This window comes from Oryctolagus cuniculus, chromosome 9, assembly GCF_964237555.1.
Source record: "Oryctolagus cuniculus chromosome 9, mOryCun1.1, whole genome shotgun sequence".
Lineage (NCBI taxonomy): Eukaryota > Metazoa > Chordata > Mammalia > Lagomorpha > Leporidae > Oryctolagus > Oryctolagus cuniculus.
Window position 1 is genome coordinate 126,236,022 of NC_091440.1, and position 27,292 is coordinate 126,263,313.

General features: G+C 40.3%; 1 protein-coding gene across 2 annotated transcripts in view; it reads left to right on the top strand.

Moving 5' to 3' along the window:
* Nucleotides 1–27,292, top strand: part of FAR2 (fatty acyl-CoA reductase 2) — a 163,931-nt gene that overhangs the window by 62,817 nt on the left and 73,822 nt on the right. Inside the window, exon 1 of one of the 2 annotated variants that reach the window (XM_051850368.2) lies at nucleotides 2,787–2,923. The exons of the other annotated variant lie outside the window; for it this stretch is intronic. The gene's annotated coding sequence lies outside the window, so the exon portion shown is untranslated. Of the gene's footprint in view, nucleotides 1–2,786; nucleotides 2,924–27,292 lie in introns of those variants that run through there. 2 annotated transcript variants of the gene reach the window in all.

Genomic DNA, 27,292 nt, shown 5'->3' on the forward strand with positions numbered 1-27,292 from the left:
CTTTGACATTCAAGCTCGTTTTTAATGGACTATGGCTTTGTCAGTTTTTCTTTAAGGGCCTCCTTGCAGCCCCTTGTTCCACGTGGACTCTTGCTCCATTAATTTCCCCTGCTAATGGATGTCAAATAGAGATTTAGAGCAATGTCAGAACTGTTTCTGGGAACACAGTGGAAGATTTTAGAACAGTTTCTTCTCATAAACCAAGAGCTATAGAAATCATAAGGATAAATGTATTCGAGCTTATAAGAAAGATTTTAATATGCAGTAACTCTAACAAAAGGTGGAGTTTGTGGCCATAAATGATTTGCTGTATTTCTGTATTGATTTATTGGATGAATCTGACATTTATGTGAAGCAATTTACAAGTTGAATTTTATATGAAAGTCTTCTCCCTATATGGAAATACGTCCCTCAAGAAAATAGTAATTTGCCTATTAAACAAGTAAATGACAGGGGAAGGTGTTTGGCACAGTCATTACATCTTCCCCTTGGGATGCCCACATCCCATATTGGAGTTCCTGTTTCCAGTCCCAGCTACTGTGCTTCTAATCTGGTTTCCAGTTAATATACACTGCAGGAGGCAGCAGGTAGCTCAAGTGCTTGGGTCCCTGCCACCTACATGGGAGATCAGGTGGAGTTCCTGCCTCCTGGCTTCAGCCTGAGCCAGCTCTGGCCATTGTAGACATTTGAGAAATGAACCAGCAGGTAGATCTCTGCCTCTCTGTGTATGGATCTGTCTCTCTGTCTTTCAAATAAAAAATGAAAACGTTAGTGAAAAAAATCATTCTAACTAATCTTAGTCCATATTTTTTTCTCCATAAATCAACACTTTTCCCCCCTCTGTTCTCTTCCCTAACTCCTTACTAGGGTTTCTAGAATCTGATATATTCTGAAAACTAGAGATTATTATCAACTGGAAAAATGCAAATATCACCACTCTTTAATTCTCTTTTCTAATATGTAAATTGAAATTAAACTTGAAATTTAGCCACTTTAAATACCCCATCAATTTGATTTCATTTGTTCCTACAGTTAGTCCAGTTGTCTTAGACACTTTCTTGCTTGCTATATAGTCTGATATATGGCAGTTTTCTCCCACATTTAATCCTGCAGCCAGGCATGCTGCTCCACATGCCTAAGACTGATAGACTACTGCTATTACCACCAACTTCAGAAAAGTAGATTGCTCTGGGGTCCACCTGAGTTGACCTTAAACTTTTTATATTTAATGGCAAATCATTTATGGATGATATCCAGAGTAGTCCTGTACATTTTCCTATACATACTTTTTTATATTATCTGCACTCATCACCCTTCCTATGATGTAAAAACCTGTCTCTAACACTTCCCACCTGTTTAAACTTTCCCCCATTGACCTATGTAGAGAATTAATCAATTCTGTTACAGTGACCTTTCACTGTCTTGATTGTTGAAGGGAAATTATTCTCTTTCTTAAAACAACAAGAGAAGTCACTGAAGACTATTGAAATAGAGGTCAAGCTGATCTCACTAAGGAAGAGAGATTAAGCTCAATCCCAGATACAAACAGGAACAAGTGGATAGTTAGAGGCAGAAGCCAGGGCAACAAAGAAGATAGAAAATTACTCAGAGGGTGCTTAATGTATGAAGGGGCTAGAGCAGAAGAACCCGATTAGATATCAAGGTGAGGAGTAGTCTCAGAAAACTGGCTTAGCAGGATTCTCTGGGCTCTTTCATCAGGCCAGGGTCAAGATCTAATCCAAAAGAGGACTTAAAGGTACTGAGTAAAGTTTACTCAAGTAAAGTCTTTTTGAGTTTTATAGTTCTAAATTTGGATTCAATCAACAGTAAGGACCAAGTTAGAATGTCTGGAGATTCTATACCCATTCTTTTATAGCCCTAAGAAGCCAACCCCATCCTTACTCATGCCATTATAGATGACTGATTCTAGCTGTCTTCCTCAGAGCAAAATCTTTGGGCAGAACTACACACACATACACACACACACACACACACACAGAATTTGTTCTAAATGAAAATTAGGAACTCTAATCAACCTCAGAGTGTGATGGAAAATACTTGAGATGTTTATATTGTGCTGAACTACTAGGGAGGCATCATCTCAAAACATTTACATAAATGAGTTCTGTCCATCCCTCCTACAGTCTTCTGAAGGAGGCACTCTCATTACCTCCATCCTAGGCTTACAGCCAGGGAAACTGAGGCATGTAACAGTTACACAGCTTGTCTATAGTTACTCAACTGAGAAATGTCAGGGTTATCATTGAAACCTAAACAACATGACTTCTAAGGTGGTGTTATTGACCACCATGCAGTCCTGCTTCTATAAACTCTTTCCTTCCTTTCCCTCAGCAAACCCATAGAACTAGAAGGTAGGTAAAGGGGAAAGAGACAAGTAGTATAAAGACGTCTGTGTGTTTTGGCACCATCTTCACTGTCGCAGCTGCTTATCTCCAAAGCCTTGTGCAGACCTTAATGCACAGCATTTTGTTCCTGGATAAGTGACTGAAATGACAAGACAACTTCATTTTCACTTTCTGATCATTGAAGAGATAAATTCATTTTGTTTCTCAAACCCTGGTGTGCTGAGGGCTGCAGTGACAACATGTTTGTACCAGGAGGCATGATCTGTGTGTCATAACACAAGGATGATTGCAGTTGGCCATGGGAAAGCCAGCCCACAGAGCTTTCCAGTTTCAGCTTGTGGAGAGCTGGCCTCAGGTACAAGGATATATAGCACGGTGAGCCCTTCTCCTGGAAGTCCAGAGCTACCCTTAGGAAAAGCTGCTTGCCGTGGGATACAGAAAGAGTGCATCTCATTGCTCTTTAGACGTGAGTTAAATTCTTCTGCCACAGTCTCGGCTCAGTTCTCGTTTGTACCTTCAAGTCCTAGAGAAAATCAAAGTCCAAGACAGACAAAAAGGTAAGAGAAAAACCAAGCAATGCGTTGCCAAAGCCATTTGTAAGAATGACGGGCTGTATGAGTGTTGGGTCAGAGACTGGTCCTCTTACCTCATTTACACTTTTCCTTGATTTCCACCATAGCTCAGCAGAACTCATCCTAAGAAATCAATGACTAATTTCCTGCAAAGCAGAATCAAGCAGTCTGCAATGTTCTTCACTGACTGGAAATAAGTACTTTGTTCACCTTATTATGTGAAGGCCAAACCAAATATCTGGCAGAAGCTTATTGAAGTATTTGTATGGGAACAAAATCAAAAAAGCTCACTATAACTGCATAATGTGAAATAATACTCTCTGAGTACTCTTGACGGTGGGAGTTGGGAGACTGGGGGTGCACGGAGATCATTGTTTCCTGTCTCAGAAATTGAATTCTGCCTTGCACATAAGCATCACCAAGTGTGCTGTGGCACATCTGGGGCCTATTTATAGTGTAGGGGTTTTCATGTGGAATTCAAACAGAGATGAAAGAAGGCAACTCCAGGGCTCCAGGAAAGAATTTGGTATTTCATTGCATTTGATCATTTTATTGAATTTGCCTGGAAAAAAATCTATTAGAAAACAGAGCTTAATTTTTAAACTCAGAGATTATGCATTCCAGCTTGGGCCTGACAATACATTTTTGGTTTTGGCTTTCATTAATCAACTCCACATTACTAATAAGGCTGCTTGTTCTATTCTGTTGGTTATGGGGGAATTGGCGTAGGATCTCATTCCATAAGTGGTAAACCTGTTTTTTGTGGATTTTCTTGGGGGCAATGTTCAAATTCTATACATAACAGAGTTGTGATTTACACTATTCCTAAGTGATTTTTAAAGAGATTTTTGTAGCATAATTAAAATACAAAGTGGAAAAGCACAGTAGTGTAAAAGATGTGTGACTGTGTGGAGCAACTGGGGAGTTACCAATGAATATCAATTGCCTTATGTCCTTTAATTTTTGGAAACAAAAGAATATAAAAATGACATGAATGACCAAATAATTAACCATGTAATCAAAAAACTGTGGGTAAGTTGCTTAACCTCTTTGAGCCTTTGTTTTCTCACCTGAAATAATGATGCCTACTTTATAAGATTGCTTTAAGAATTAAATGGGATAAAACATGTGCAGACCCTAACAGAAGACATGGCACAACAGGTGTTAGCTGTTGTTGTGACACTGGTATTGTATTAGTTGTTTCTGATCAAAGCTTACAGATGCAGGAGAACACCAATTGCAATACTCGAGTAATGGCCATACCTTTTGTATTTCCCATTGGGAAAACTGGATGGAGGGACTTGGGATATTCTGTAAGGCTGCTGCATACAGGGGGTTCTATCTAAACAAAAAATCAGAACTCACACAGATCGCTGGCCTTTCTGGCAAGCCAGTAGGACAGTAGGAGAAATGCTGATGTGGCAACTCCAAGATAAACAGCTTTGCTCAATCATCATCACATTAATGGACCTTTAGACATCTCAGGAGCTCACCTTGTTTCAGTTTGAAAAATGGTTGCAGCTCACCTGATTTCTAAACTGAGTAACATCCTGTGCAGGTTAACGTGCATGCCCTTTCCCCTAGAAAAAGTTGGCCAGCATCAGCTGCCAACTTGAGTTTCTTGTAGAAGGATCCAGCATTGAAATTTCTGCTCTTCCTCCTGCTGTCTGACTTGCACAAGTAATTAAGCTCTCTGGGCTGAGTATTCTCATTTGTTATCTCATGGAATTATTGTAAAGATGAAAAGAGAAAATGATTGCATGATGCATGGGGCATGCCCTACAACATAGTAATTGCTCAATAAACATCAGTGGTCCTTATTTATTCTTCTGTTGAATGTTATTTGCACTGAGAGGTTAGATGTCATTCTTTTTTTAATTGTGTGGTTTCTTCCATGAGTTATTTCGACTTGAAAATTAAAGAATTGGGAGAAAGAAGTTTTGTTTTCAAAAACCATAGTCAAACCATTGTATGGCTTTTTTAGCAATTTAAGAACACTGTGTCTGGTAATTGTCTTCAGAAGTAAACTGTGGTACTTTTCATTCCTAACAGTGAAGGTATGCAAAGTATTAGGACAAAAGTTTTTTGTTCAAAAGTACCTTTAGGGTTTTGGGTTCCAAGATGGTGGAGTTGGGAGGGAACTTACTGCTGTAGCCCAGGAGAAGAGTGTATAAAAAAGTGGAGATAGTGTAGTCTCAGGGAAGAGTTAGGGGGAAATGGTAGAGGAAATTCTACCGAAATTAGAGGGACACAGTGGACCTACATGGAGGGTATGGGTGCCCACAGCTCGGAACTCCAGCAGCCAAGTGCCTAAGCACCAACACTGCAAAGTGGGTGAGACCAGACCACAGCAGCCCAAGCCACTGGTGAAAAAGCAACAGGAAGAGCCTAGAGGAAACCAGGCTTGGAGTCCTGTGATGGAAAGTGTACCAGCCAAACTAGAGGACAGGGGAAAAATAGGGGATGGGGTGGACACGTTTCTCTCTCACAGGTATCTTTACAAAGCCATACTTGAAGAAGCCAATGGAGCAGGTGCCATTTTGGACATACTTAACAACTGTGCTTGTGTCTGCACCCTGCAAACAGCCAAGCAGAGACTCCTGACTCTGGTGGGGAGAAGTAACAGGGGGCTAGGAGCTTGTGACTCTGCAGATTCTGAATTGGGAATGTGAAGAAAACAACAGGGTATGTGGGAGAACTCATGGTGTGGCTGGGACTTTGAGCAGTCTCAGTGGGCAAGCTCAGGGGTTCCTGGTTACCTGGTGAGAGACACTGTTGGGAATCTGAACTTGCACTGAGGACTGCACAGATCCTTTGTGTGGCCCTTGGGATGGAGCAGATGAATATTATACCCACTGGGGCTAACGCTCAGGCTCTGGTCTCCATTGAGGAGAGCTCAGCTGAGCAGAATATACCTCCCTTCCGATTAAAAAGGGGGGGGGGGCAGGGGAGGGGGACTGGCACCATGCCAAGTAGGTTAATCCTCCACCTGCTGAACAGCATCCCATATCCCACTGGTTCTAGTCCCGGCTGCTCCTCTTCCAATCCAGCTCTCTGCTGTAGCCTGGGAAAGCAGTGGAAGATGGCCCAAGTGCTTGGGCCCCTGCATCCATGTGGGAGACCCAGAAGAATCTCCTGGCTCCTGGCTTCAGATCAGCGCAGTTCCGGCCGTTGCAGCCATTTGGGGAGTGAACCAACGGAAGGAAGACCTTTCTCTCAGTCTCTCTCTCATTGTCTGTAACTCTACCTCTCAAATAAAGAAATAAAATCTTAAAGAAAAAAAAAAGAGACAGAGAGAGATTTACCATTCCAAACCTGGGTGTGTCACCTTAGGCACGCCCTTATCCCTGCAGAACTGAACAAAGCTCTCTGGCCACACCAACTACAAGCCTGTAGACATTCACTGAAAGCAGACATTCCACTTATCTACAGAGTCATAGTACAACAACAATAATAAAGCCATCACAGGAAAAAATAAAAAAAGAAGAAACCAATGGTTATCTCCACAAATGCCAAACAACAAATGCACCAATCCAAGAAACAAGAATAAGGAAAACAACATGATGCCCCCAAAAGAACATGACACTTCAATAATAGACTGATGACAAGGCAATAGAAGAAATGCAAGAAATGGAACTCAAAAAATTGATCATAAGATTACATAGAAGTAGAACAGATAAAAAAAACTACTAAGAGGGATAATGTATTAAGTTGTTCATTAACAGTCAGGGCTATGCTGATCAAGCCACCATTTCCCATAGTGTCCACCTCACTCCAACAGGTTTCCCTCTTGGTGTTCAGTCAGTCGTCACCGATCAGGGAGAACATATGGTATTTGTCCCTTTGGGACTGGCTTATTTCACTCAGCATGATGTGTTCCAGATTCCTCCATTTTGTTGCAAATGACTGGAATTCGTTGTTTCTTACTGCGGTATAGTATTCTAAAGAGTACATATCCCATAATTTCTTTATCCAGTCTATCGTTGATGGGCATTTAGGATGGTTCCAGGTCTTGGCTATTGTGAATTGAGCTGCAATAAACATTAGGGTGCAGACTGCTTTTTTGTTTGCCAATTTAAACTCCTTTGGGTAAATCCCAAGGAGTGGGATGGCTGGGTCGAACGGTAGGGTTATCTTCAGGTTTCTGAGGAATCTCCAGACTGACTTCCATAGTGGCTTGACCAGTTTGCATTCCCACCAACAGTGGGTTAGTGTCCCTTTTTCCCCACATCCTCGCCAGCATCTGTTGTTGGTAGATTTCTGCATGTGAGCCATTCTAACCGGGTGAGGTGAAACCTCATTGTGGTTTTGATTTGCATTTCCCTGATTGCTAATGACCTTGAACATTTTTTCATGTGCCTGTTGGCCATTTGGATTTCCTCTTTTGAAAAATGTCTATTGAGGTCCTTGGCCCATCTCTTAAGTGGGTTGTTGGTTTTGTTTTTGTGGAGTTTCTTGATCTCTTTGTAGATTCTGGTTATTAACCCTTTATCTGTTGCATAGTTTGCAAATATTTTTTCCCATTCTGTCAGTTGTCTCTTCACTCTCCTGACTGTTTCTTTTGCAGCACAGAAACTTCTCAATTTGATGCAATCCCAATAGTTGATTTTGGCTTTGACTGCCTGTGCCTCCCGGGTCTTTTCCAGAAATTCTTTGCCTGTGCCAATATCTTGAAGGGTTTCTCCAATGTTCTCTAGTAACTTGATGGTGTCAGGTCGTAGATTTAGGTCTTTAATCCATGTTGAGTGGATTTTTGTGTAAGGTGTAAGGTAGGGGTCTTGCTTCATGCTTCTGCACGTGGAAATCCAGTTTTCCCAGCACCATTTATTGAATAGACTGTCCTTGCTCCAGGAATTAGTTTTAGATCCTTGATCAAATATAAGTTGGCTGTAGATGTTTGGGTTGATTTCTGGTGTTTCAATTCTGTTCCATTGGTCTATCCATCTGTTTCTGTACCAGTACCATGCTGTTTTGATTACAACTGCCCTGTAGTATGTCCTGAAATCTGGTATTGTGATGCCTCCGGCTTTGTTTTTGTTGTACAAGATTGCTTTAGCTATTTGAGGTCTCTTGTGCCTCCATATAAATTTCAGCACCATTTTTTCCAGATCTGAGAAGAAGGTCTTCGGTATCTTGATTGGTATTGCATTGAATCTGTAAATTGCTTTTGGGAGAATGGACATTTTGATGATATTGATTCTTCCAATCCATGAGCATGGAAGATTTTTCCATTTCTTGGTATCCTCTTCTATTTCTTTCTTTAAGGTTTTGTAATTTTCATCGTAGAGATCTTTAACGTCTTTGGTTAAGTTTATTCCAAGGTATTTGATTGTTTTTGTAGCTATTGTGAATGGGATTGATCTTAGAAGTTCTTCCTCAGCCATGGCATTGTCTGTGTATACAAAGGCTGTTGATTTTTGTGCATTGATTTTATACCCTGCTACTTTGCCAAAATCTTCTATGAGTTCCAATAGTCTCTTAGTAGAGTTCTTTGGGTCCCCTAAATACAGAATCATGTCATCTGCAAAGAGGGATAGTTTGAGTTCTTCCTTCCCAATTTGTATCCCTCTTAGTAGTTTTTTTTTTATCTGTTCTACTTAATATGACTGGTTTAGATCTGTAATTGATGCACAGTTATTCTTAAGTGTTGAAAATTAACTGAAATGTGATCCCTGTTGAACATGGTGGTGGGAATGGGAGAGGGAAGAGATGTATAATTTGGGACATGCTCAGGCTGACTTGCCCCAAGTGGTGGAGTTGGAAGCATACCAGGGGATTCCAATTCAATCCCATCGAGGTGGCATGTACCAATGCCATCTCACTGTTCCAGGTGATCAGTTTCAGTTCACAGTTGGTCATGGTGAAGGGACTGGGAGTCAAAGGGAACACATAGACAAGTCTAGTACCTGCTAACGCTAACCGATGGAGTAAATAAAGGGGAGAGTGATCCAACATGGGAAGTGAGATACTCAGCAGACTCATAGAATGGCAGATGTCCTAAATAGCACTCTGGCCTCAGAATCAGCCCTAAAGGCATTCGGAGCTGGCTGAAAAGCTCATGAGAGTATTTCAGGCATGGAAAGCCAAGACACTCTGGCAAAAGATCTCTGCGAGTGAGATCCCAGTGGAAAGAACAGGTCATCAAAGAAGGAGGTACCTTTCTCTGAAGGGAGGAGAGAACCTCCACTTTGACTATGACCTTGTCTAAACAAGATAAGAGTCGGAGAACTCAGAGGGCTTCCATAGCCTTGGAAACTCATGACTGGAGCATAGGGAGATTACTGATGCCATAGACAGGAGTGTCAATTGGTAAAGTCAACAACAGGAGTCACTGTGCACTTACTCCTCATGTAGGATCTCTATCCTTAATGTGCTGTACATTGAGATTTAATGCTATAACGAGTACTCAAACAATATATTTCACTTTGTGTTTCTATGGGGGTGCAAACTGTTGAAATCCTTACTTAATGCATACTAAACTGATCCTCTGTAAAAAAAAAAAAAAAAAAAAAAAAAGAAAAAAAAAAAGAACTTATCAATTCCCAACTTGACTCTCACTGGGATTAAACATGACAATAGGTCTGCTCTGATTTCATCATCATTTAAAAAAATCATCTATTATTTTTCACTTTATGTTTCTGTGTGGGAGCAAACTGTTGAAATCCATACTTAATGTATACTAAGCTGATCTTCTGTATATTAAGATAATCGAAAATGAATCATGATGTGAATGGAAGGGGAGAGGGAGTGGGAAAGGGGAGGGTTGTGGGTGGGAGGGATGGTATGGGGGGGAAGCCATTGTAATCCATAAGTCGTACTTTGGAAAATTATATGCATTAAATAAAAGTTTAAAAAAAATAGGCAAAAAAAAAAAAAAAGATTACATAGAAGTGATCAAAAGCAAATGCACAAACTACTGAAATCCATGCAGGACATGAAAGAAAATTATTCCCATGAAATTGAGATCTTAAAGAGGAATGAAAATGAAATGAAGAATTCAATAGAACAAATAAAAAATGCAACAGAGAGCCTTAAAAACAGAATTGGCGAAGCAGAAGTGAGAGTAACAGACTTAGAAGACAAAGCACAGGAAAAGTATACTGTCAAACCAAAGACAGGAAGAGGAAATTAGAAAACTAAAAGACACAATCTACAGGAAATCTACAGGATACTACTTAAAAAAAAAAACCCTAACATGCAGGTTCTAGGAGTTCTTGAAGGCATGAAGAGAGAGAACGCATTAAAAGACCTATTTAGTGAAATAATAGCAGAAAACTTCCCAGCTTTGGAGAAAAAAATGGACATCCAAGTACATGAAGGACACAGACTCCCAACAGACATGACCAGAAAGGATCCTCACCACGACATGTAATCAAACTAACTTCAGTGAAACATAAAGAGAAGATTCTAAAATGTACATGAGAGAAACTCCAGATTACTTTCAGAGGATCTCCAATTAGACTCACAGCATACTTCTCATCAGAAACCCTACAGGCTAGGAGAGAATGGCAAGATATAGCCCTAGCCTTAAGAGAAAAAACTGTCATCCCAGAATATTATACCACACAAAGCTCTCATTTGTGAATGGAGGTGAAATAGACCTCATATAACAAACAGAAATTGAATTTGTCACCACCTGTCCTGCCCTCCAAAAGATGCTTAAGGATGTGTTACACACAGAGACACGATCATCAATATGAAAGAAGATAAAGAGAAAATCTCTCAGTAAAAGATCAAAGTAAGTTCAAAGTATAAATTAGGAATATTTTTGGTAAAATGGCAGGGCAAAGTCATTCTTATTAATAGTCATGTTGAATGTAAATAGCCTCAACTCCCCACTTATAAGGAACAGACTTGCTGAATGTATTAAAAACAATATCCATCTACTTTCTGCCTACAAGAAATACATCTTTCCAACAAAGGTGCATGCAGACTGAAACTGAAAGGTTGGAAAAAGATATTCCATGCCAACAGAAAGCAAAAAAGAGTTTGTGTAGCCATATAAATATCAGACAAAATAGACTTTAACACAAAAACTATTAACAGATACAAAGAAGGGCATCATATAATATTTAAGGGATCAATTCAACAGCAAGATGTAACTATTATAAATGTATATGCACCTAATTACAGGGCACCTGGCTATTTAAAAGAAATGTTAAGGGATTTAAAGGGTGACTTAGACTCCAATACAATAGTATTGGGGGACTTCAGTACTCTACTTTCAGCAATGGACAGATCAACCAGACAGAAAATCAACAAGAAAACAGATTTAATTGACACTACAGACCAAATAGACCTAACAGATATCTGCAGAACTTTTCATCCTACAGTTGCAGAATACATATTCTTCTCAGCAATGCATGGAACTTTCTCTAGGATTGACCACGTACTAGGCCATAAAGCAAGTCTCATCAAAATCAAAAATATTGAAATCATACCATGTAACTTCTTGGACCAAAATGGAATGAAGCTGTAAATCATCAACTCTGCAATCTCTAGAGCACATGCAAACACATGGAGGCTGAACAACATGCTCCTGAATGAACAGTGAGTCATAGAAGAAATCAAGAGAGAAATAAAAAAAATTTCTGGAAACAAATGCAGAGGACAACACAGCATATCAAAACTTACGGCATACAGCAAAAGCAATGTTAAGAGGAATGTTTATAGCAGTAGGTTCCTACATCAAGAAATTGGAAAGGCACCAAATAAATGAGCTATCAGTGCTTCCCAAAGATCTAGAAAAACAACAGAAAACCACACCCAAAACTAGTAGGAGAAAAGAAATAATTAAAATTAGAGAAGAAATCAACAAAATTGAATAAAAAATACAAAAGATCAGCAAAACAAAGAGCTGTTTTTTGAAAAAAATAAACAAAGTTGATACACCATTGGCCCAACTAATCCAAAAAAGGAGAGAGAAGATTCCAATCAATAAAATTAGAGATGGTAAAGGAAATGTAACAACAGACACCACAGAAATAAAAATAATCATCAGAAATTACTACAAAGAGTTGTATGCCAACAAATTGGGAAACCAGCAGAAATGAATGGATTCCTGGACACATACAACCTACCTAAATTGAGCCATGATGACACAGAAAACCTAAACAGAACCATAACCAAGTCAGAAATTGAATCAGTAATAAAGGCCCTCCCAACAAAGAAAAGCCCAGGACCAGATGGATTCACTGCTGAATTCTACCAGACATTTAAAGAAGAACTAACTCCAATTCTTCTAAGGTTATTCAAAACCATTAAAAGAGAATGAATCCTCCCAAATTTTTTCTATGAAGCCAGCATCAACTGAATTCCGAAACCTGAAGAAGATGCAACAGAGAAAGAGAATTATAGACCAATTTCCCTGATGAACACAGAAGCAAAAATTCTACAAAATTCTAGCCAATAGTATCCAACAACTCATCAGAAAGATCATCCACCCATACAAAGTGGGATTTATCCCTAGTAGGCAGGGATGGTTCAACATTTGCAAATCAATGTGTTACACCACATTAAAAAACAGCAGAAGAAAAACCCTATGATTATCTCAATAGATACAGAGAAAGCATTTGATAAAATACAACACCCTTTCGTGATGAAAATTCTAAGCAAATTGGGTATAGAAGGGACATTCTTCAACAGAATAAAGGCAATTTATGACAAACCCATGGCCAGCATCCTATTGAATGGGGAAAAGTTGGAAGCATTTTCACTGAGATCCAGTACCAGACATGGGTGCCCACTCTCGCCACTGCTATTCAATATAGTCCTGGAAGTTTTAGCCAGAGCCATTAGGCAAGAAAAATAAATCAAAGGGATACAAATTTAGAGGAAGAACTCAAACTATCCCTACTTGCAGACAATATGATTCTTTATATAGGGGATCCAAAGAACTCCACTAAGAGACTATTGGAACTCATAGGAGAGTTTGGTAAAGTAGCAGGATATAAAATCAATACACAAAAACCAATAGCCTTTGTATACACAGACAATGCCACAGCTGAGAAATAACTTCTAAGATCAATCCCATTCACATTAGCTACAAAAAAATCCAATACCTTGGAATAAACTTAACCAATGATGTCAAAAATCTCTATTAGAGAATTTCAAAACTTTAAAGAAATAGAAGAAGATACAAAAAATGGAAAAATCTTCATGGATTAGAATAATAAATATCAGCAAAATGTCTATTCTTCCAAAAGCAATTTACAGATTCAATGTAATACCGATCAAAACACCAAAAACATTCTTCTCAGATCTAGAAAAAATGATGCTGAAATTCATATGGAGGCACAGGAGACCTCGAATAGCTAAAGCAATCTTATACAACAAAAACAAAGCTGGAAGCATCACAATCCCAGATTTCAAGACATACTACAGGGCAGTTATAATCAAAAACAGCCTGTTACTACTACAAAAACAGATGGATAGATTCCAAATTCCATTTAGTTGGCAGGTGCTAATACCATCTTAGATGTTAAAATGATCATATTAAGTGTGTAATATAGGTCATATACATAGGATTAAGTGTCAAAGGGATCACATAAATAAGGCCAAGTGCCTGCTAATAACAATAGATAGAATTAAAAAAGAGAGAACGATCCAATGTGGGAAGCAGGCCATACTGCAGACTCATAGAAATGCCCTAAATAGCACTCTGACCTCAGAATCAGCCCATAAGGCATTCAGATCTTGTTGAAAAGCCCATGAGATCATTTCAGGCATGGAAAGCCAAGACACCGTGGCAAAAAATTATCTACACGAAGGATCTTTGTGAGTGGAATAAAGGGCCATCAAAGAAGGATGTACTTTTCTCTGAAGAGAGGGGAGATCTACTTTGTTTATGGCCCTGTCTAAATACTGATAGCGTTAGTATGCTCAAAAGGCTTCCATAGCCTTACCAGCTAATGATAAGAGCCTCGGGTGATCACTGACATCACAAATGAGCGTTTCAATTGTTAAATCAACAACAGGAGTCACTGTGCAGTTGCTCCTCATGTCCTATGAGAATTAACAGTAAAACTAGTTTTCAAACAATACCTTATATTTTGTGTGTCTGTGTGGGTGCATACTGTTGAAATCTTACTTAGTATAGAGTTGATCTTCTGTATATAAAGATAATTAAAAATGAATCTTAATGAAGAATGGGATGGGAGGGGGACTAGGAGGTGGGACGGTTTGGGAGTAGGAGGGCAGGTAAGAGGGGAAGAACCACTGTATTCAAAAAACTGTACCTATGAAATTTATATTTATTAAATAAAAGCTTCCTAAAAATACCTCTAAGAAGTTAATTAGAAAAAAATTATATATAAATGTGCGCTGGAAAATAAAAGGGTTGAAATTATAGAAGTATCTTCCAAACAGTTTTGGAAACACAAACCTGTTTATGAGGGTGACTTACTTCCAAAATGAAATTCTAATATGTTGGAAATAATTCTGATTTAATACTGTGGAGTGGCCAGATGGCTTTATGACTTGCAAATCAGAAAGGCTGGACATGTATGTAATTTCTGTACTTGTTTAAAGAAATCCCAACTTGAAATCACTTCATTCATGGTCTGATCCTGGTTTGGAGCCTCTAGACTCCTCTAAGTAGGAGTGTGTGTGTGTGTGCGTGTGTGTGCACATGTGTGTGCATATTTAATAGTACAGTAGTACAGAACACTACTGAATTATTTTAGGGCAAAATAGAGCCATTTGGGAAGATTGTATAAATAATCTTCTGGAACATTGTACAAAACAGTAAGATGGTATAATTGAAAAACATGGAACATTCTTAGTATCTTTTGAAGAAATGCTTTATTTAGATCTTCCAAAAATAGTCAGATTAAAAATTTTTCAAAGAAAATGCCACTCTATTTCTTTATAAGGGAATTTTTTTTTTTACTTTGTGGGAAATGAGTACTTTCTTAGGAACACAGACTTCTGAGGACACCCTATGCCCAGTCATCATTCTACTTCTGATTTCTGGTGTTTGTCAAATAGATTTGGATCCTTCATTGTTGTGAACTAGGAAAACAACACATTTCTGAATTCCACTTTTAAAAGCAGTTATTAGAAAATTTTGAAAAGGGAGTTTAAAGTGAAGAAAAATGAAACATTATCAGGAATATGTCTGAAAGAAAACTCTGTGTGCATGGACAGTGGCTCACCCTATATTCCCCAGATAATGGTTCCTTATCTGCTCAACTCCATTAGCACTCATTATTCCCTTTTTCATCTCTCTCAGGGTCAATAAGCAGTGAATGAGTCATTTTACTCAGAGTAATAAGTAGCTTCTTTTTCTTTCATCACCTACCTTTCTATTGACCTGATATCTGTGTGTTTGTCCCAGGGTTTTCTGTGTCAACCTTTTTATCATTTTCCCTTCTCCATGGGAGTATTACAACTAATTATCTCTGGGAAGTTTTATGCAGAAAGGTTGCTGTATTAATCCATCAATTTTTCAAAAACACTGAGAATTAAGACTCTAGAGTCAGCCAAAGTAGTATCTGAAAAAGCAACCTTCTCTTGTTTGCAGGGGAAAAATGTTTTCCTGAAGATTTTCAAGTTGCATTTCATTTCCCAGGGTCATTAAAATCTGCCCTGGCCTTTACCTGACCCTGCAATAGAGTAACAGCAAAAACGTGCATTTCACACGTATCCTCTGCCCAAAACAGAAAGATCAGCCTCTAACAAGTTGTGTTTTCAAATGTCATTACCTTTTCTAACCTAATTAGCATTTTCTTGGCACAATGTTCTGACAGTCCCACATTTCAACCTCTGATGTTGGCTGTTTTGGTTTCCAAATGAAACACAATATACAATTTTTCCTTTACAATATTTAGATGATGTGTCCATTCTTCTTCCCTGAAAACAATCCTCCCTCCCTTTAGGTTTACATTTACTATAATGATTTAAATTTTTAACAAGTTAGGTTTTTAAAAATTATATTATCACCTCCAAAAATATCATTTGGGAAACACACTATAAAATTCACTATTTTTGTGATGGTTTATTCAAAATGTTTCACTGTATTTTAGCTTATCTTAATAGTTCCTAAAATGTAGATGTGCCTGCCTGGCCTCTTCATATTAAAATGAAATTCACAAAAGTCTCAGACAGTGGAAAGGCATAGGGACCATTAAGGTTTCTTTATTTCTCTCTTCATGTGCAAAAACATCAGTTTCTCCCTGTAGTTATTAAGTTTTTTCTGTTCTTTGCCTGAGGTCATTTTCACCCATGCAAGTGTGTATTATAAAACCCATCTTCCCCAAGAAGCGTGCAAGCTGAGATTCCTTGTGTATTTCAGCTGTGATATGAAAATGGGTCTATTTTGAAATTGTAGTCTGCTTTTAATTCCTATAATGAGAGTGAAGCAAGATAAGGTATGATGTCCCTGAAAGGTATCTGGTATATTTTACTTAGTCTTATAAAAACCGAGGTGTCGGGCTTGGAAATCAGATGTTTAGGAAACACCACAGGTAACTGAGATGGGAAGCATTCCCCCTGATATCTCCCACTTAAAAATCATGATGTATGTGTGGTCCGTTTCATTTCTCAAGGGAAAGAAAATACATCAGAAAAATAGACGATATTCATTTCTTTGATCCATCTCCTCATTCACGAAAACTTCTATGAGTATTTAACAAATGTTGGAAATATGAGTATAGATGAACAAAAAGCTTGTCAAAAAGCAAAGAACTCCTGCCCTCACAGAGTTTAAAGTGTGTGTAGGGAGCAGAAATGTAAATCAGCATGTCATATACATATAGAAAATTTCAAGTACGAGGGTGGGCATTTGGTGCAGTAGTTGTCACTGCTTGGGACGCCTGTATCCCATATGGGAGTGCCTGATTCAAAACCTTGCTGCTCTGCTTATGATCCAGCTTCCTCCTTAGGTACATCCTGGGAGGCTCAAGTACTTGTGTAATGGCTCAAGCACTTCATTCACTGCCACGTATCTGCAGGACACAGATTGAGTTCCCAGCTCCTGACTTTGGCCTGGCCCACGTCCAACTGTTGCAGGCATTTGGAAATGACTCAGCAGATGGATGATCCCTGTTTCTGTCTTTCAAATCAAAATGGAAAATAAATGAGACAGTCACAACTGCACTAAGTGTTAAAAAGGAAAGTTACTGGGAAAAAATTTAAATTACCACTTAGATGTGGAAGGTTAAGGAAGACTTCTCTGTGGGAGTGACTGTTAAATCAATATGGGGATGGCTGGAGTGACATCAATCCTGAGCTGTTCATTACCTTAAGGCACTGGCCTTGGTACTAAGGATATGTCAGTGGACAAAGCAAATTGACTGCCATTGTGGAGCTTCTGTTGTTCTGGGAGAATCAGGCTATAAATCAATAACCAAATAAATGTAAGTTATGTCAGGCATTGAAGGAGCTATTTAGAAATATAAAGGTTAAATTTAACAGGAGTGCAGAGTGTGCAGGTCACGAGGATTAGTTCATAGGATGCCCTAGAAAGTCTTCCTAACAAGCAACCTGCTAGCCAAGACCTGAAGCAGGGGCAGCCAGTCATACCCCTGTGAGTAGTGTGGGCTGGTACAATGAGAAGGAGAATGACTTCAGGCATGGAGACAACAGGGCCAGCATAGAAAGGAAAGATCACAAGATTAAGGAGCCTCTGCAGGATTCACATGGAAATGTCAAGAAAGCAACTGTGTACCACCATGTCAAAAACTCAGCGAGTGGATAGGCAGGAGAAGTTAATTTACAAGAGACATTCCAGAACTGAAAGGCAAGGTGGTATTTCAGAAGGGCAAGCTGATAAACAAGAGAGGGAAATAGTCAATCATGTAGCTCTCTGAAAACTGGAGGGAATGGAGTTCCAATCCAAGAAGAAGCATTACGTCTTACATACGAAGAGGGACAGCTTTTCCTGATACCAAGAAGTAATGGTAGAAGTACAAGTAGATGCATGGTGCTCCTGCCATACACTACGCACTTTAACTTAAAGTGCTGTGAATATAGAAAAAAAATGAAGATTCTCACAAATAGGAGAAACTGCACAGGTGTATGGCAGAATGGAGTTCATGTGAACCCTGGGCGTGCTTGAAGCACATCCTGAATCCTTGGAATGTAGATTTGCCATGGTCCAGAATGGAGAAAGGAACAATGTTGTGGCCCTGATGCAGAAAAAGAGCTTATCTCAAAGGTTTGGACGTCCTCAAGGAAGAATGTGGATTGTGCAGTTAATCCCTGGGAAGGGACAAATGCAGTTTCCAATAGGAGTAGAAAGTTCAGGTCCAATTATGGAACTGTTCCTAATCCTAGACTAAGACTTCTTCAAAGATGCCTTCTTGCTGACTTTCTCCTTGAAAACCAGAGCAAAAGCCTTGGGCTGTGCACATCATCAAGATTCCAGTAACTCATGGGGTTTGCACTGACCCCGAAACAGCTTGATCCTGGTCCTGCCAAGTCTCCCAGCCTTTCTCTCCATGGCCAATATCCACGTGGCAGACCTCTTCAGTCATCTGTTCTCCTGGACCCTCTCATCTTCACATCTTTTATGCTTCCTTTTCTCCCTCGTGGTCCTCTCCCCATTGTCTCACTCCCTCCTAATCTCTCGTTTATGTCTTTGGAGGTGCCCTGTGTCTTTTAGCTCCCTGGACCGACTGGAGCTTGAATATGCCATCAGGACATGACTCCTCTCCATAGCTATCTGGCATGGAAGTTATCCATTCTATCCCACAGCTGGGCTTCTGGAATAAGCTACCCAGGGATAGTTTCCCCAGCTTCACTTTCACTGATGGCAGCCTCATTTCTGCACTACTGAGTTCATGAAACTCCTCCTTCAAGAACTGCCCTCTAAGTCCCAGTTGTCAAACCTCAGGGACTCTTCCCTATTCTTATCTCACTTCGTGCCTGGGCCGCCTTTGGCCTGTGATCAGCTGCCTAATCTGGCTCCAGTGTCTCCGCTTCCTCCTCCTCCTCCTTGGCTACACTTTCTCAGGCTCCTTTTAGGCTCTTGCCATCTGTTCCTTAAGTATCTGAGTGACACCATGGAATGAGTTCACTGAATTCCATGATAGGAGTTATCACTCCTGTGCTGATAACTTTGCAAGCAGTGTAGAATCTCTGGCCAAACTTCTCAGAAAAACCAAATGTAACAGCAAATTTGCATAAAAGTCCCCTCAGAGCCTCCCTCAGCAGATCCAGTATCTTCTCTGCTTTTCTCCTCCTGGTTGACATCACACCTACCTATCCAGGTACCTTGGCCAGAAACCAGGGAGTCATCCCTGCCTGCCTCACCATCGACATTCAGTTGTCAGAAAGCCCCGGTGCTTTCTCTTGCTTCCTATTTCACTCCTGTGTTTTCACTTAGCCTCTTCAATACTTCTGTGATGCATTCTTTCCATAACCTCTTACCAGGTTCCCTGCCTCTGAGCTCTCCCAACCCTCGCACTGCACTGCCCACTTTCTCAATTGCAAATCTGCTCCTGTCCCCCCTTAAGGTGCCTCAGTATAAAATAGCCTTCAGGATAAAATGCATCCGCATGGAACAGAGCACATGCTGAAAGCTGTTGTCTCTACCAGAGCCATCTTCCACTTTTCCTCATACCTCTCCTGGATAATGCCTGCTCACCCTTGTTCAAACACTCTCAGAGGAATGTCTTATGTGGCCATTTCCTCCAAAAATCTGATAGACACCTATGCAAGGTGTCGTTGGAGCACTCTGCTCAAGGATTTCCATTATTCATCACCTACTTCCACTTTGCATCATATTCTTATCACATTTTGTTGCAGTATCTTGTTGTGTGGATGTATTTTCCATAGAATGTGAATTGAACAGTAACATTTACATATGCTTACTATGCACCAAGCCTTGTCCTCAGTGTGTTACCCAGATTAATTCATTTCCTCACCACAGCAACCATTATTTCCATTTCACAGCACAGACATCACATTGTTCTTCCTCACTTACGTTGCCCTGGGCCTGCTGTCTAATGGGCACACCATGACAACTTCTAGACTGAATGGCTGCATGAGTGATTCTGTAGTATAGAGACAGTAGGAAAGACAGTCATGGAGAAGCTAGAAAAGACTGATAGCCTAGAATGTAAATAAAGACCCCAAGTTAGCACTCAAGAATCCTAACTTAAATACAATGGCTGGGCCAGCGCTGTGACATAGTAGGTTAAGTCTCTGCCTGCAGCTCCAGCATCCCATATGGCCACTAGTTCGTGTCCTGGCTGCTTCACTCCTGATTCAGCTCTCTGCTTATGGCCTGGGAAAGCAGTGTAAGATGGCCCAAGTGCTTGGGTGGGTCCCTGCACCCATGTGAGAAGATGCTCCTGGATTCTGGCTTCAGCCCAGCCCAGCTCTGGCCATTGTAGCCATTTGGAGATGAATCAGCAAATAGAAGACCTCTCTTTCTCGCCTTCTCTCTGTCCCTAACTCTGCCTCTCAAATAAACACATTAAAAAATCTAAAAAAAAAAAATGGCTAGAATTTTCCAAGTGCCAGTTAGAAAATCTCATTCCAGCTGCACGGTGTTGCAGGCTGGAGGTGCAATATAGGCAGGTTTCTATGTTATGGAATTGTACTCTTGTGTATCTCTCAGTGTTTTTCTACAGTTCACTCATTTGAAAATGGGATATTAGTAATCCACTTCCTCTAGTAGGTCCTAACATGAGTCGTTAATTAAGAAGCACATTGAAAAGTCCAAGCCAGGACAAGAAACTACATCCATCACAAACATCCGTTTACCAATGATTGGGAGCTTTTCCTTTGAAATAAGCCTGTTAGACACACCGCAGGTTTTTGCCACCTGTTATTTTTCAGGTGTGTCCCCTGGCTGTGGTACTGGTCAGTTCTGCCAGCCTGACTGGCTATCAACAACGCTAAACCAGGGGCTGTGCCAGATCTGGGTAAAAACGTGCTGGGTTATGGGAGGAACTAAGGCTTAAATTCTGCCAGGAGATGAAGTGCTGCTGGTCAATACCGTATTGCTTTTCTGTTACTTTCAGAAAATTCTAGGTTGAGTTTAAAAGCAGGAAACCTTTTGTAGAATCAATCTTCAAGTGGAGAGACAAGGCAGGTATCAACAGTGCTTTTGTTATTGAAGCTTCAGTGTTCAGAAAGAATTCTTAAGCTCTTGAAGCATCAAAGTAAACCATCAGCCAAGGAAAGGGAACTAGGACAGAGCTAAGAGGAGTGAAGCTGGCTGCTTTGCTAGCTTTGAGCGTTAATTTTTGGTTTGAGGGACAGTAACTCAAAAATGCTTAAGCTTTTGAAACACAGGAAAACCAGAGCAACAGAGAGCACTGACCACAGCAAAAGAAAATGTGTTGTAATTTTTAGCTTTAATTAGAATGGTTAAGCCAGTTTCACTGATCATGATGGGTGGTATGTCTAAGCCTTGCTGATGGCCAGTCCAATCTAAAATGTAAATAAACTACTTTCCTGCCTCTTCTTAGCACATTCTTGGAGGTTGAAGAGAAGGACTTCTGTGCTCATAAACAGGACCAGTGACTCCTTTCAGCCTGGGAATAAGAGTTCTAAACCCAGACAAAAAGACATTATGGAATCCACCTTGGGCTAAAGAAAAAAGTGCCTGGGTTAGGGCCCTTGGCTAACCATTTGTATTGGTGGTTCTGAAAGTGAAGTTTGTGGGCCTATGGAGCGCCCCAGCACACTCTCAGGAGGCCAAAGGATCGAAACTATTTTACTAAAAAGACTGGGTGTTATTTGACATCTTCACCATGTTGACATTTGCGCCAGTGGTACAAGAGCGATGGGGAAGGGAGCTGAAAGTTAGCCCAGAATGAAGCAGTAGCCCCCACCTGTGCTAGCAGTCACTCCATCAGGTGCTTAGACTTGTTTTTGTTTGTTTAGTTTTTATAATGCCAAAGGGTGCGCATTTGGCCCAGCAGTTAAGATGTCAGTGACACATCCCACATCCCATATTGGAGCACCTTGGTTCTATTCGCAGCCCTGGATCTAGCTTGTGGTTCCAGGCTCCTTCCAGTAAAGATACCAGTGGTCATCAGGTGATGAGAGATCTCAGCTGCCTTCCTGGCTCTGGTTCTGGCCTGTACCAATGCAGCCATAGTGGGCATTTCTGGAGTGGACTAGCAGATAGGAGCTTTCTCTCTTTCTTTCTCTTTCTCTCTCTCCTTCTTCCTTCTTGAATAAATAGGATTTTTTTTAGGATTTCCCACTGCATTGAAGAACATCATTGAAGAAATGGTTAAAAATAATTATATTCTTTCCCAAAAATGTCTCTAATGTTTTGTGTGATAAAATGAAAACTACACATGAAAAAGTGCTGCATACCAAAGGAGAATATTGTCTCAATGAAAAGTACTTGGGGGACTGAATTGTAAGACAAACCAGCTAATTTTTTTCATGGAATATCATTTTTACCTGAACAAGTGATGGGAAGAAAACCATGTTTTTTCAAGCTTAGGTATCTGGAAGGTGTGTTTTCAAAACAAATTTTGGGAACCTGTCACTCAGAAAATAATGAACAGCATTTTCACCAATGGTAAAGTTTGTGTTTTCACATTAAAATTGGAGTTATAGAAGACGTGTATATCACTCTGGCAGCTTCCCAATATTTTAAGACTTTTTTGATGAGATTGCTGATGATATTAGCAGATGTGATTTTTAAATTATGTAATGGAAAATGTCAACATTCCAAATATCAGCATAACTCAATGAGTGGTTATTTTCCAAATGGCCAGTCCATTATACATAGGCTTTAAAAAATGTGTTCCAAAGAGGAACACGAACCAGTGAATTTTTTTTTTCTAATGATGTATCTATCTATTTGAAAGGCAGAGTTACAAAGAGGAAGAGGCAAAGGCAGAAAGAGAGAGATTTTCCATCCACTGGTTCACTCCCAGATGGCTGCGACAGCTGGAGCTGGGCCAATCTGAAGCCTTGAGCTTCTTCCAGGTCTCCCCCATGGGTGTAGGGACTCAAGGACTTGGGCCATCTTCCACTGCTTTTCCAGGCACATCAGCAGGGAGATAACCAGTGAATTTTAATGTACCAATATGAAAAATTCATTGATATGTTTTAGATTCTACATTGCACTAAACTTTAAGAGACTAAAATTTTCCAAGTTTTTGGTATAATGCCAAACGAGAATATTCGTAACCATCTAAAAAGCTTTTTAAAATATTCTTCCTTTTTCCAAACACGTATCTATGTGAAGCCAGATTTTCTTCCTATGTTCAACCAAAACAATACAGAGCAACAGATTGAAGACAGAAACAGATATGAAAATCTAGTTGTTTCTCCTAAGGAAGATGATACAAGATGTTTTCAAAACTGTAAAACAGTGCCAATCTTTTCAGTGCATTTTTTAAAAATATAGTCACTTTTTAAAGGTTTTATAAAACATGTCACAAGTTTATCATTATTTTAAATGAAACAAATATTTTAAAGTTCCAGTTTGATTACTTAGTGTGCTAAATATTGGTGGAAATGGCCATAATTTTAAGAACAGAAAGAGATCCTGAGACAACCACTTGAAGACAGCTGGTATAGCTGATCATAGTGAGGGAAGGACTACTTTATGCAAACTAACCTGTAGTTAAGTAGAGAGCAGCATATTTTGTGAAATTTAACTGCAAAGATGTATAGCTGGTTTTGTTGTTCATTATTAATATACTTGCACAGTAGTCAAATTTCAGTGAAGTTATTTTTAAGGAGATAGAACATTTTATCAGAATTCTTCAAATGAAAACACAAGAAAAGGTGCCAGTGTTGTGGTGCGGTGGGTTAAGCTGCCAGCTGCAGTGCAAGCACCCAATATAAGCCCACAGACGTTCTTCTTCCCCTGACTCCAGCTTCTGACAGTAGACCTCCCAAGGTTCACTTCTGCCACTGCTTACCCAAAGTACAGCTGGAGGTATTTCTGTCCCAGGTGTCTGGCTGGAGTCCACTTCTTCATTTATATGCAAATGACCTGGCTCAGGCCTCATTCCATGAATTCTAGGAAGTCAGCATTTGCGCCTGTATTTCCAAAGATTCCTGGCAGGCTTCTGTCCTACCATCACCTCTCTGAATTTCTGCTTCTGTGGGATTCTTCATCCCACTACTGGTGGGCTGTCTCCTGCAGCAGACACCACTCCATTTCCCAAGAGTACCAATGCCCTAGAGTGCTGCAGATGCTCGCTCAAGTGGTAGAGGAGCACAGCGATACTGCAGTGCAGAATGGGACTTGTTAAGCATATCATTTGTTTCTGTATGAGAGAGAGAGAGGGAGGAAGGGAGGGAGGGAGAGGGACACAGACAGATGAATACTCCCATCCACTGCTTCACACCCCAAATGCCCACAATGGTCAAAGCCAAGAACCAGGAGCTGAATCCAGGTCTCCCATGTGAGTGACAGGGACACATTACATGAGCTATCGCCTGTTACTTCCCAGCATGCGCATTAGCAGGAATCTGGAGTCAGGAGCTGGGAGCTGAATCCAGGAACTCAGATATGGGTCGCAGGCATCTTGGCTGGTTTCGTCTCTACTTGGCCGAATGCTTGCCCTGAGACTCTTCTGGATTTGGAAATGGAGCTCGGTCCAGCCCCTTCATCAGCAGCCCCGGTTTCTCATCAGAGATGCGCCACACCAGTGGCTTCAGCTCTGCTGCTCCTCCCTGAGTTTGTGCTGCAGAAAGGCTGAGCTCGGCAGGTGCCATCTAAATCGACTGTGATTGCTCCTGATGTCTGTGTGCAGGGGCTAAAAGGCATAGCTCAGTCCTGTGCCCCTTTGCCTTTCTCTAGTGCCTGTGACCTTTCACTTTATATGAGGATAATTCAAACGGCCGAAAGATTGGTTTTTACCAAGGAAAACCTATTTGAAATCCAGGCCCATAGAGGGTGTTCAAAAAGTTCATGCAAAATATGCTTTATGAAAATACTATGCATGATTCCGAAGAATGTTTGCACCAAAATAAATGTATCTTTTAATTCATTTTTTTTTACCTTTCAGGTAGCCTTTTATTTGATAGAAATCTAGATTTTCTCCAAAAGTCGAAGTTGTATTTTATATTTATTTAGCTTAGATATTATGCTAATAATGGTTTTTATTTTCTGTGGGGTTTATTTATTTATTTATTTGGTTTATAACTGTACCCTATCCAATTTCTTTTTCTTCTCTTCAGAAAAGAAAACAGTTTCTTCTCCCCCTCCTTTCTCCTGTCTCTCCAGCCCAGTCCCTATCTTTTCTTTTTTCTTTCTGCACACTGAGATGTTCTCTGCATACACCACTGCATCCTGGCAAGGGTCCTGACTTGTCCTTTGATGTCGCTCTCTGTGCCATTTTCCCAAAAAATCAAGTGTATGAAATATAAAATCTCGCCTTTCCTTTCTCTCCTGTGCCAGCATCTGAAATACAAAGTCTGGCAAACAACACGCAGTCTCCTTGGTCCTCTTGTGCATTCCAGCACCAAGGCTGGCGTGGCTTGCAGGTTTTGCTGCCTTTCTTTCCAGAGGTGGGACCAGGGAGGACAGTGAGCCATCCCTGTGCCTATCCAGAGTGTCAGAGACGTCACAGCAGCCAGTGACAGCCAGTGAGCTCGATGTGGCAGCAGCCTGGGCAGAGACCTCCCTCTGAGGGTCTGTCTGCATGCCTTTCAAAGCCCAGCCTTCCCTTTTACACAGGATCCCTACAGGTCTGCATGCAGAACTTGAGGATGCTTTTCTTTTTTTCTGTTGCATCGGTTCTTTTTTTTTTTACTAAGATAAAAGTTTTAATACATGCTATAGTCTAAGACTTAATGGCTCTACTAAATAAAGAACTCAACAAATAAAAAATAAAAAGACCACAATCCATCAGGAAAAAAGACAAAGGCTATAGGCAATAACCAAATGAAAATACATTCAACTTCACTCATGCAAAGTAAATTTTCAGAAAGCCATAGAATTAAACTTGAGGATTTCTTAGGAGCTAGCTGGGCTGAGAGGTCTTTTCTTGTCACTCCATCTGGAATCCATAGCCCAGAATGACAAAATATAATAATGCAAACCAAAAGTTTCTTTTCTTTAAAATTACATTACCCTTAATCAATTCCTCTTGTTACCTCTGAACATTAATTGGAGAGACCCCACCCGTCCTCTAAATCAGTAAACATCTGTGTGCTCAAATTCAGTACCTCGTGCTAATACTGTGGGTTTTAATGCTTTGAGGTCACGTAGAGGCTGGCACTCGGGAAGTTAAATGCCCAGATTCAGTGACAGGGATGCAATAGATGTGGGCACTCTGGTCCCGGGCAACAGTGACAGTACAGGCAGAGTACTAGGAGGGTATTTCAGAAAGTTCATGTATGGCAAGTGAAACTAAAACTTGTTTTGGGGAAAAAAAGTTTTCAAATCCATGCACAGTTTTTTCATAATACACATTTTTCATGAACTTGTGGAAGACTCCCTCATCTGCATGGATTTCAAAAATGCTTTGCACCAAAGTCTAATTTTTAAAGTATCATTTTCCGTAAGAGTAACTCCAGTCTCGCCATCTACTGGTTCAACACCTGTTCATGTATTCACCATATGGTGAAGAAATATGTACCACATGGGATACTCACCTCCATTACAACAGGTCCCTGATCAGCTCCTGATTCCAGCTCCTTGCTAATCACCCCGGGAGGCAACAAGTGATGGCTTAAGTACTTGGATCCCTACCAACCATGTGGGAGACCCAGATGCAGTTCCTGGCTCTTGGCTTTGAACTGGCCCAGCCCCAGTTGTTGTGCACCTTGAGCAGTAAACCAGCAAATACAAGATCTCTCTCTGTATATGTCTTTAAAATTAAATAATTCTTTAAAAATGCAGAATTATGATTGTTATTATCAACCTAGGTATCACCTTAAGCCCTTAGCAGTCCATCTGAATTAATAAACTGTAAAATCAGCAACTTTGTAGGCTACTATCATTATACTTGAAGTCACTTCCTTCTTAACGAATGAGGAATGCACTCAGAATTACAAATGAGATTTAGCGAGCAAAGCCTCTTCTTGTCTACATTTAGAAGCTGGTTAATGGAGTAACTTTGCAATTAATGAATCAGCTCAAACCTTTACCCTACTACATGTGTGACCCCATTTAAAAGTCCATTCCTATCAATTCCCTTATCTGTAAAATGGGTTTGAAGTTGTGTGGAAACAAATGAAGGCCAACCAAATGAGCAAAATTAAAACTGTTGATTCTGAGTTTGCTATAGCAAGGGCGTCAGCTGCCATCACCTGTGTTTTTGTGGAGGGGCCTGCAGAGGCTGGGTGGGGGCAGCAGGAAACTTTGTAGTGGAGAAAAGGGAGGCTACAGGTGTCCCTGCTTGGAGGTGCTGGCCTGGGGGAATCCGGAGGGCAGGCTGGATAGAAGTGGACACCCTGGGTAAGTGCTTAGGA